Genomic DNA, 11140 nt, shown 5'->3' on the forward strand with positions numbered 1-11140 from the left:
GTATGTTGTCAACAATTAAGGACATTGAACACGTTTATGAATATCAAGTACCTTTATAGTGGTCAGCGATCAATCGATGAACGAACGAGAACCACTACCAAAAACTAAAATATTACATCAAATAATGTTCAAAGTCTGTCGTCTTATGGTCTGTTACACATAAAATAGGAAGAGTCACTTGTATCAATCTAGAACTTCCATAAGCTGCAACCAATACTGCCGGTCCCATATTTTCACTTACGACCCCCAACCATACCAGGTCCCATTGTCCCAGACAAGTTGGATGACGAACCACTGCTGCTGGTCATCTTAACCTTTCCATTTGTGTCTCCGAAAACATTCAAATCTTCAAATAACCTGTAAAAGACGGAACAAAAGTCTTTTGTCCTGTTGCACTCTCTGGAGTTCCACCGGTACCTACTCTGTCAGGGAATGAATTATTGTGTAGCACGGGCATTACCCCTGGAGCAGAAGAATAAGATACTGTTGTATTGGCTTCTGTTGAAATCACATTTGCAGCAGGCGAGTGATTTTGATAGTTGGCATATCCAGGTGTAGCTGCCCATGGCGGGGGAGGATATCTTGAAGGGTATTGAAGATGTTGATTCTGAAATTGTTGCTGTGGCTGAGGTTGATGGCCATGCATGGTTTGAGGCTGATACTGTAGCTGGGGTTGAGGATGGCACTGTGAACGGGGTTCGGGTGTTTGGTACTGTGGCTGATACTGTAGTGGTTGCGGTTCACTAGGGGGTTGCAAATGTTGTTGATGAGGGCTATATTGATGATGATATTGAGGTTGTTGAAATACATGTTGGGGTTGTGGCAGGGTTTGTGGTTGCAATTGCTCCTGTTGGGCGGGTTGATGATGGTGTTGTTGGGCTTCATAATGTGTATGTGGAGAGGAGGGTGGGGATGGGGTTTGAGATTGGCATTGATACGTTTGATCTTGAGGCAGGGTTTGAAATTCTGACTGAGATTGATTCTGAGCCCAAGGGACAACGTAACTGTTGTACGGAAAATTTCCCAGATATGTTTGGGAAGCATGAGAAAGCCCCTAGTGAAAGACTGAAAAGAAAAACGTGCTTCAATAACTGAGCCACAAAATATGGAACATGTTATCAGTTCTAACTGACCTCCGAAGTAGCTGTGCAAATTCATCTTCCTCATCATCACTCTGGCTCCTAGTATCAGAAAACACTATGCCTGGATAGGTAGCTTTAGGTGATGAAGAAGACTTTCCAGGGCTGGAGCTACAAATATTGGATTGATCTAAACTACATTGAGCTTCATTTGGCACAGTATTGGAACTTGCCCCTTGAATTGGGAACGGAGTACCAGAAGCAATTGCATCATGCCTTGCAAGCAAACTTTGAGTAATATCATTTAATTCCAGGCCTTGTCCAAGAAGCTCCTCGTCTCTACGAGAAAGCCAAGATGATAACAAAAGATTGTTCCACATATATGTGGACAGACTTCACAAAGTAACAAACAAGTACAAGAGAGTATGTGCCAGAAGGAAAAGCCGTGTGGAACTAACCCAGTTGTTGTTAGCATCTGCATCAACTTTTTCTGGTTTGTGCGACAGCGATCGACAAGATCAATAATTACTTCTTCTTTTACAGCCTATAAAGCATAAAACCAGACACTAAGTCATTTTCACTTAGCAGACAGGAGATTTCAGAATGCCAAGCAAAACAGTATAACTTACTGCACGATCGCTAGGATTTGCAGCCTGCAACATGTCACTCAAAAGATCTAAAGCATATCGCATGGAGTCCAAGCTTGGCATACTGAATATCTCAAGACCAGTTAGCTAAAATACAGATTTGGCAACACAAAAGTTGACACAAAGGATGGACAGAGGAAGCAAGGGTGAAAAAAGGAAGCCGAGATTAACCTTAAACTTTCTATCTCTGTTGCCATAGTTTCATCCAGTGTTTTTGATGAATTGCTTGCCATCCAATATCCAGCTGGCATATTTCTTGAAGTTGGATGGGTAGAAGGAGGAGTAAATATTGCAGCTGCATCCGGTGTGCGCTTTGGAAAAACTACTCCATATTGCTGACATTCATATAATCCAACACACTATGACGATGATATAATCTGATGGTCATTGAATTACAACTCGCATGTGGCTATGGCTTACAGATATCAATTCAATCCTTAAAATGTAAATTTGCAACAAACGGGATGATGGTTGGGTTTTGCCAGGGGACAATTCTCCACGCGGAGGTGATGATAAAATTAAGTGTTTTGAACCTTAAAAAGTTAAAATTCACCCATTTCTCACTAAAGAATTGCAACACTTAGGAAACTTTTAGCAAAACTTCGGAGTTATTTTGATGCGACACATTTACTTACAAACAACAAATTTGTGTACATGTCACAATAAGAAGTAAAAGTGTCTTCTTAAAATTTGTAACCTCACCCATAAGATGAACCAGATTGTCTATCATTTAAAGAGTATTGACAAAAGTCACGAATATTATTTTGAAAATCTAGCATCCCACTCTGCACATGAAATTATCAACAAAGAGTTGGATAAAAACCGATCAAGAAATTTTATCAAGTAGACAGCTACCTTTAACTCCTTACATGCCCGATAGTACTGAGGATGTTTACCACCTGATCCCCCGAATGCCTCTTGCCATAAGTCCAGCAATATTAAGATTTTATCCCTCACTTGCATACCTTCCTAAATTATAATTACATTTGTTTCATGTCAGACGAGACAAATCAAATAAAAAAAAATAGTTTGCTGGAAATAGTAGTAATTTAATATAGAACCCATCCATATTTTGATTAGTAAATATTAGGTTTAAACCTTTTAGTTGTCCCTATTTACGTGGATTTTTCCCAGTTTGATCCCCTTTTAATTAGAATCCCCAATTGAGTTTTATAAGTGCTAATTTGAATCAATTGAGTCCCTGCCGTTAAATTTAGATAACGGGGTTAAGTTTTTGCACAGGTGGAAGATTGATGTGTCAAATTTTTAAAACGTGGCATACTGAGAGTTGAATACGTGGAATTTAGCAACTTTTTAAATTTTAATAATATGAATTTCTGAAATGGGATTTAGGGTTCATAGAAGAGGAAGAAGAAGCTACAGGTGGCAAAGAAGATGAAAGTAAATCTGTCATTAAATGGACAAAGGATGACCAAAAGAACCTCATGGATATGGGAAATTTAGAGCTGGAAAGGAACACGCGGTTGGAGAATCTTATTGCTAGAAGAAGAAAGGAGATTAATATCTGAAAAGAATCTAATAGACTTAGACTTTGCTGATATTCCCAATAAAAACGCAACCCAGAAAAACCCAAAACAGCATCCAGAGCACCACCGTGAATCTCCTCGCGCGATCTCCTTCTTTCACCTGTAATTCCCAAAATCCAGAAAACGCAAAAAAAAAACCAAACTGCCACTCTCCCTGAAATCGCGAGTCTTCTCCTCCATCACCGCCGCACAACCCAGAATCGCATCAACCTACATCGCGCCACCTTCACTTGCAGATCTAGAAAAGCCAGAATCGCCGTAACCACCAAGAACTTCTTCTCCATAGATCGTGACACAAACCCTGCAAGAAACCACTTCTCAGAATCGCGTCACCGCTTCCATCTTCTTCCTCCTCCAGAGATTTCGAAACCGACGTCGCGGTAGTGCACCATCTCCCCTTCGCGGCATAGAAGCAAGAACAATTTTCCCCAGTTTGCTGAAATGCAATTGGAGTGGATTTGATCAACAACCACTTCTCAGATCTACAACCACTTAATCTTCATCCCTTCGTCTGATCTACAACCATTTCTCAGATTTTTAATCCCATTCAATTTAATTGAACCCTAAATCCCATTTCAGAAATCCTAATATTATATTATTACATTTTACCAAAATTCCACGCAAGCCTAAACCATGCCACGTCTTAAAACTTTGACACATCAATCTTCCACCTGTGCAAAAAATTAACCCCGTTAACAAAATTTAACGGTAGGGGCTCAATTATATCAAATTAACATTTATAAGGACTCAATTGAAAATTCTAATAAGAAGGGGATCAAACTGGAAAAAACTCACATAAATAGGGACAACTAAAGGGTTTAACCTAAATATTAAGATTCTTTTGATAAGTAAAAGCAGGGTGTATCACCTTATCAAACAGAAGACTTGATTAATTATTATACATTTAACAGAAAAGATTTGATACAATTTTACAGAAAAGGAAGAATGATGAATGAAAAGATTTGATAGCTTAATCAAATAGAAGTATTAATAAATTATTTCAGAAAATGTCACCTTATGAATTATACAAACAGTGCACCTGTAATGGATGTAAACTTCTCTCTACATTCTAGAGGAATTCTCCCTTTAAACATCAATGATAGAGGTTTAGTCATAACGATCTGACGTTGTTTATAACCACACATTTTCATGAAGAATGCAATAACAATTTCTTGCAAGCATGAAATACAAAAGCTAATCCAAGAAGTTTTCCACTAAAACCACTATTAGATGTTAAGATGTGTGTTTCTGTTATTTGGGCTCATCCTATTCTGTATTAAGGACATTGGCCCACATCTTACAATATAAATAAATTACCCTATGTGTATGCTAAACACACAAGGGATATTTTCTCCCAATCTTCTCTATTTCTCACATGGTATCTAGAGCACAGGAATAGTTTCCGCCAACTCCACGGTCTCCGGTACCCATCACCACCACTGTCGTTGTAGTCGCCACCGCCACCGCCGTCGTCGCCGCCGTCGCCGGAGTTCCAGAATCGACCGACGACCACACCATCGAATCGTCTCGGTCGGGCGACCACCGTGGTACAAAGATCGCGGCGAACGGACCACTCACGCGCCGCCGCAACAGTCACCACTGCCGCCGCTTCCCGTCGCGCGTGCCGGTGCGTCGCTGGAGTGTTCCGCCGTCGATCAGAATCGTCGTGATCACCTCCTTGCCCTCTTTTTGGATCTGTGGTCGTTGCATCAATCAGAGCACTTTGGATTTTTAGGGTTTCTCCCTCTCAATGGCGTCTTCCTCGCCTACAAACACCTCTGTTGGTGGCTCATCTTCTGATCCCTCAATATACACCAATTATGTGAATGTACACTTGTCCATTGACAAGTTAGATGGCACAAATTATGCAACATAGGCATCCGACATCAAACTTCAGTCAGGGGTACTTAGATCACCTTACTCAAAATGTGACTACTCCTAACATAGATGACACTTCCCGCTGGATGAAAATTGATGCTCAGTTATGCATTGTTATAAAGTCCACCATTCACTCCTCACTGAAACAAATGTTTTGATCATATGAAACATGTTCAGAAGTATGGGCACAAGTGAAGTTGTTATACACAAATGATACTCAGCATCTTTATGGTGTTTGTCAGGACCTGTTAACTATTATTGGTCCATGCCCTTCTTCATGATTTTAATGATATATTACCTCCTGCTTCCACTCCTGCTGAAGAATTGGAACAACGATCAAAGTTCTTCATGTTGTTGGCATTATACGACTCTCTGATGATGTCTCTCATGTCCGTGATCAGATTTTGGGTTCTCCTGTCATACCCAACTTTACTTCTACTTGTTCTGCTCTTTTGCGTATACCAAGCAAACCCGTCACTGAGACATCTCCTCGTATTGATGATTTCTCTGTTATGGCTACCCAACGTGATGATCGAAGTCGGTCTCGCAAGCCAAGTAAAGGACGTCCAAAATGTGACCACTGTGGCAAGTTAGGCCACAAAATTGATAGATGTTATGCGCTTCATGGACGTCCTCCTCGACCTGTAGCAATGGTTAATTCTGATCCACCTCCCCGATCACCATCTGTAGACCATCCTACTTCATCTAATACCGTAGAACAACCTGCAATCTTTAACGAATTTCTCAAATGGTATGAGGATCGTCAGCACTCTAGTTCCACTACATTTGCATCTGTTACACGTACAGGTACACCTTTTGTTGGTCTGACTCACTCCCTCGGACCTTGGGTCCTTGACTCAGGCGCCACCAATCATATCACTGGTAAAAAGTCCTTGTTTTCTTCCTTGTCGTGTCCAGATAATTTACCCTCGGTAACAATGGCTGATGGGTCTAGAGTTTCATCTCATGGTGTTGGTACTGTTAATATTTTTCCATCCATATCCATTGATCATGTACTTTATGTCCCTAGGTCTCCCTTCAATTTATTGTCCATTAGTCATCTAACTCGTACTCTTAATTGTGTTATTTCATTTACTAAAGATTCTGTTTGGTTGTAAGACCGGAGTTTGAAACACATGATTGGCACAGGATGGGAGTCTCATGGCCTTTATCATCTCCGCCCTTCTCCACATGTTGGCGTAATCATGAATCACCATCCCTTCTTCATGCTCAGTTAGGTCATCATAGTCTTGCCAAACTACAACAACTTGTCCCGAGGTTGTCAAAATTATCAAGTTTGTCGTGTGAGTCTTGTCAGTTAGGGAAATATACTCGTAGTTCCTTTCCTAGTAGTGTCTCACAACAGGCGTCGTCCCCCTTTTCATTGGTTCATTCTAACATTTGGGGACCTAGTCGTGTTAAGTCCACTTTAGGTTTTCAGTATTTTGTTACCTTTATTGATGACTATTCCAGATGTATTTGGTTGTTTTTAATGAAGAATCGTTCTGAGTTGTTTTCTATTTTCCAATCTTTTTTTAATGAAATAAAAACACAGTTTGGGGTTTCTATTCGAAATTTACGCAGTGATAATGGCCGTGAATACCTTTCTCAACCATTTAAACATTTTATGGCTTTTCATGGCATTCTTCACCAAACCTCATGTGCTTATACCCTTCAACAAAATGGGGTGGCTGAGCGCAAGAATAGACACCTTATTGAAACAACTCACCCTTCTCATTCATGGTCAAGTACCCTCACGTTTTTGGGGTGATGCTGTTCTCACGACATGTTATCTTATCAATCGCATTCCATCTTCCGTCCTAGATAACAAAATCCCTCATTCTATCTTATTTCCTCAAGACCCTCTACATCCATTACCTCTTAGAGTTTTTGGGTCTACATGTTTTGTTCATGATTTTAGTCCTGGTCTTGATAAGTTATCTCCTAGGTCTCACAAATGTGTCTTCTTAGGATTTCCACGGTCACAAAAGGGCTATAAGTGTTTTCTCCCTTCCCTCAATCGTCATTTTATCTCTGCTGATGTCACTTTTGATGAATCTTCTTTTTACTTTTCACATATATCTTCTAGTTTTGTACCTCTCCCTGTTACTGTTGATATTCCTCTTATTTGTGATCCTCCTGGTGATGCTCCACCCATTTTGTCTCCTCCTTCTTTAGACTCCCATTCACCACAGGATCGTCCTTCACCACCACCCCTTCAGGTTTATAGTCACCGCAATTGTCTCCCTCATGACTCACTTCCAGTGCCGCCTCGTGTGTCTCCTCCGGCTCCAGCAAATGAGTCTGACTTGCCTATTTCCCTCCGTAAAGGTATACGCTCTACCCGTAACCCTTCCCCCCATTATACTGTTCTTAGTTACCATAGATTATCTCCATCTTTTTACACTTGTCTCTCATCCATTTCTTCTGTGTCAATTCCTAAATCTATGGGTGATGCCTTAACTCATCCTGGCTGGCGTCAAGCTATGCTGGATGAATTAAGTGCTTTACAGAAAAGTGGAACTTGGGAGCTTGTCCAATTACCATCTGGAAAGTCTGTTGTTGGTTGCAGGTAGGTGTATGCTATCAAGGTTGGCCCTGATGGCACAATTGATCGTCTGAAAGCTCGACTGCTTGCCAAAGGCTGGCTACACACAGAGTTTTGGTTTGGATTATGGGGATACTTTTTCTCTAGTGGCAACAATGACCTCTGTTCGCCTATTCATTACCATGACCGCTCTTCGACAATGGCCTCTTTACCAATTTGATGTCAAAAATGCTTTCCTAAATAGTGATTTGTATGAAGAAATTTATATGGAGCAATTACCTGGCTTTGTTGCTCAGGGGGAGTCATCTGGATTGGTATGTCGTCTTCGCAAATCCTTATATGACCTAAAACAATCTCCTCGGGCTTGGTTTGGTAAATTCAGCTGTGTTGTTCAACAATTTGGTATGTCTCGCAGTGAAACAGATCATTCAGTGTTCTATCGCCACTCAAGTGCTGGATGTATCTACTTAATAGTGTATGTCGATGATATTGTTCTCACAGGAAGCGACTATCTTGGCATCTCTCAGATGAAACAACACCTTTGTCATCATTTTCAAACCAAAGATCTTGGCAAAATCCGGTACTTTTTGGGTATTGAAGTAGCACAATCCAATGATGGTATTGTCATATCTCAGAGAAAGTATGCATTAGACATCTTGGAGGAAACAGGGTTAATGAACTGTAAATCCATTGAGACACCTATGGACCCTAACATCAAACTCCTACCAAATCAGGGGGAGCCTTTCTCAGATCCTGAACGGTACAAAAGATTAGATGATAAATTAAACTATCTTACTGTTACACGTTCTGACATTTCCTTCGCAGTTAGTGTGGTGAGTCAATTTCTAAACTCCCCATGTGAAGACCATTGGGATGCAGTTGTTCGCATACTGAAGTATATTAAAGGATCACCTGGAAAAGGTTATATGGCCCTAACAACGATACAAAAATCGTTTGCTATTCAGATGCTGATTGGGCTGGTTCCCCTTCTGATAGGAGGTCTACTTCTGGATATTGTGTCTCTATTGGTGGCAACCTGATATCTTGGAAAAGTAAGAAGCAAAGTGTTGTGGCAAGGTCCAGTGTAGAAGCAGAATATAGAGTTATGGCATCAGGTACTTGCGAGCTTGTGTGGCTTAAACAATTGCTTAGTGAATTGAAATTTGGAGATGTCACTCACATGATACTTATATGTGATAATCAAGTTGCTCTCCATATTAGATCTAACCGTGTCTTCCATGAGAGAACCAAGCACATTGAAGTTGATTGTCACTTCATTCGAGAAAAAATAATATCCGGAGATATCAAGACTGAGTTCGTTAACTCAAGTAACCAGTTGGCAGACATATTCACTAAGTCCTTACAAGGACCTAGAATTGATTATCTTTGTAACAAGCTTGAAACATATGATTTATATGCTCTAGCTTGAGGGAAAGTGTTAGATGTTAAGATGTGTGTTTCTGTTATTTGGGCTCAGCCTATTCTATATTAAGGACATTGGCCCATATCTTACAATATAAATAAATTACCCTATATGTATGCTAAACACACAAAGAATATTTTCTCCCAATCTTCTCTATTTCTCACAACCACCATACCTTCTTCCTTATGATTTTGTCATCTCCTCCAGTATGTTCCTCTCAACAATTTGAAAATGCACAAAATCACCACACTTCTTTACCATTGTCTCCAGGGGTAGACAACCAGAAACCACAAATCAAGCTCGAAACAAATGAATTTGAAAGTTAAGCAATCCAGGAGCACACATCCACAAACAACTAGAGCCAAATACCCAAAAATAAGACCAAAAGCCAGTGCCAACAAAGTACCGTGAGAGCTAGTAATTGAACTCTAGAGCTCCTATGTTGTAATCTCCTCTTTACAGCTTTTACAACATCTTTTGGCTGCCTGAGAAATTAAGCACGTGGTATTCATCGAAGATTTAGTAAAAGCTTAAAAGAAAGGCGTCAATTTCCCAGAGATTACTCTATAAAAGGAGTGAAAAGAAAATGAGAAAGAAGTATAGTTTGTATTATCATAGATGGAGCCTGGTTTTTCTGAGAGGATGCTTAGACATAAAATAATTGTTCAATTTTGGAAACAACATTTATGCATAAGAAAATTAGAAATCACAGAATTGAAATAAATAAAAAAACAAAAAAATTAATATAATATGAAAAGAAGAACAAGTTGTTTTCCACTAATTTCCAAATAATACAATGCTGCTCCTGTCAGTTTTATCACACCAAAAATTACTAACTACAATCACCAACGACAACATCCGAGGACAGAACCTACAAACATTAAATTGAACATCGTATTAAAAATGCATAAACATGTGGTAGTTGGTCAAAGTCAACGCCTCCAAAATAAAATAAAATAAAACATAATGTCTAAATTGATATGTTATCTATCTTCCTCCATTTTCTTGTAGTTGAAGATTACCAATGATTAGAATCGATGGAATCACAAATTTCGATGTTCATGGTCCAATCAGGGCTCACAAGAAGATCGCTGGTCGCCTTCTCCACTGCGACAGTAGCTGAAGAAGAAGAATAAGAATTCATCATATTTCTTCCCCCCTCTCTTTTCTGAAACTTCTTCAAGGAACACCAAAATCAACTCTGGATTAAACGACCCAAAACTCAGAAACCAAAAGAGAGGACAACATTCCAGGAAAATTAATCGACAAAACACCGCAACGATTGTTAGGAAGAGTGCAAAACTACGGAGTCCTAACACAATTTGAGAAGAACAATCAAAACAACAATCGGAAATATCGTCGCGAGTTTTGTGCGGTTTGATAGGCGCATTCGCTCTCCTAAGCATGTGTAATCCACGCGCCACGTGGCACGTGATGATGAAAAGCAAATTTCAATCTGGGTTTCCTTTTTGCGCCACTGAGGTTGCTCATGATAGCTCTCAGCACTAATTTCTAAAGCATCCATTGCTGCCGAAACTTCAAGAGTGGATGCACTAAACCGAAGTATTAAGAACATTTAGGTGTAAAAGGAATTGTTTTTCCTCAAGAACAAGAACCATAATTGTGCGAATGTTGTGATTTTACGAAAGAATAAGCAGCTCTGAGAAATCTTGACGAGGTACACGACCATCTCATGCATCGTTTCATATTACTAAAACGCTGCTTATATTCAGATTCCTTCTTTATTATCTCGCACTCTCCCTAGTTTTCTTCTTTAGGTTTCTCTTTTTCTTGGATTCAAAGCAAGAAGAAGAATAGACGGAAAAATACTGAGAAGAAATAAAGGAGAAAATTCATGTGAAAGAACAATTTAACATAAAAGTTATTTTTAAAAGAATAAATTTTAAATAAAATTATGAAAATAGTATAGAGTATTAATAAATAACAGAAGGTTATTTCCAAAAAAATTTAAAATAAATTAATTCAGAAAATGTCAAATAAGAAGTGGTTGTGTTAAT

General features: G+C 39.5%; 1 pseudogene; it reads right to left on the reverse strand.

Annotated features, from left to right (window-relative positions):
* Nucleotides 1–7: 7 nt before the first annotated feature.
* On the reverse strand, nt 8–10769 carry LOC108327292 (TOM1-like protein 6; annotated as a pseudogene).
* Between the last annotated feature and the right edge of the window lie 371 nt (nt 10770–11140).

This window comes from Vigna angularis, chromosome 2 (genome assembly GCF_016808095.1).
Source record: "Vigna angularis cultivar LongXiaoDou No.4 chromosome 2, ASM1680809v1, whole genome shotgun sequence".
Taxonomy (NCBI): Eukaryota; Viridiplantae; Streptophyta; class Magnoliopsida; order Fabales; family Fabaceae; genus Vigna; species Vigna angularis.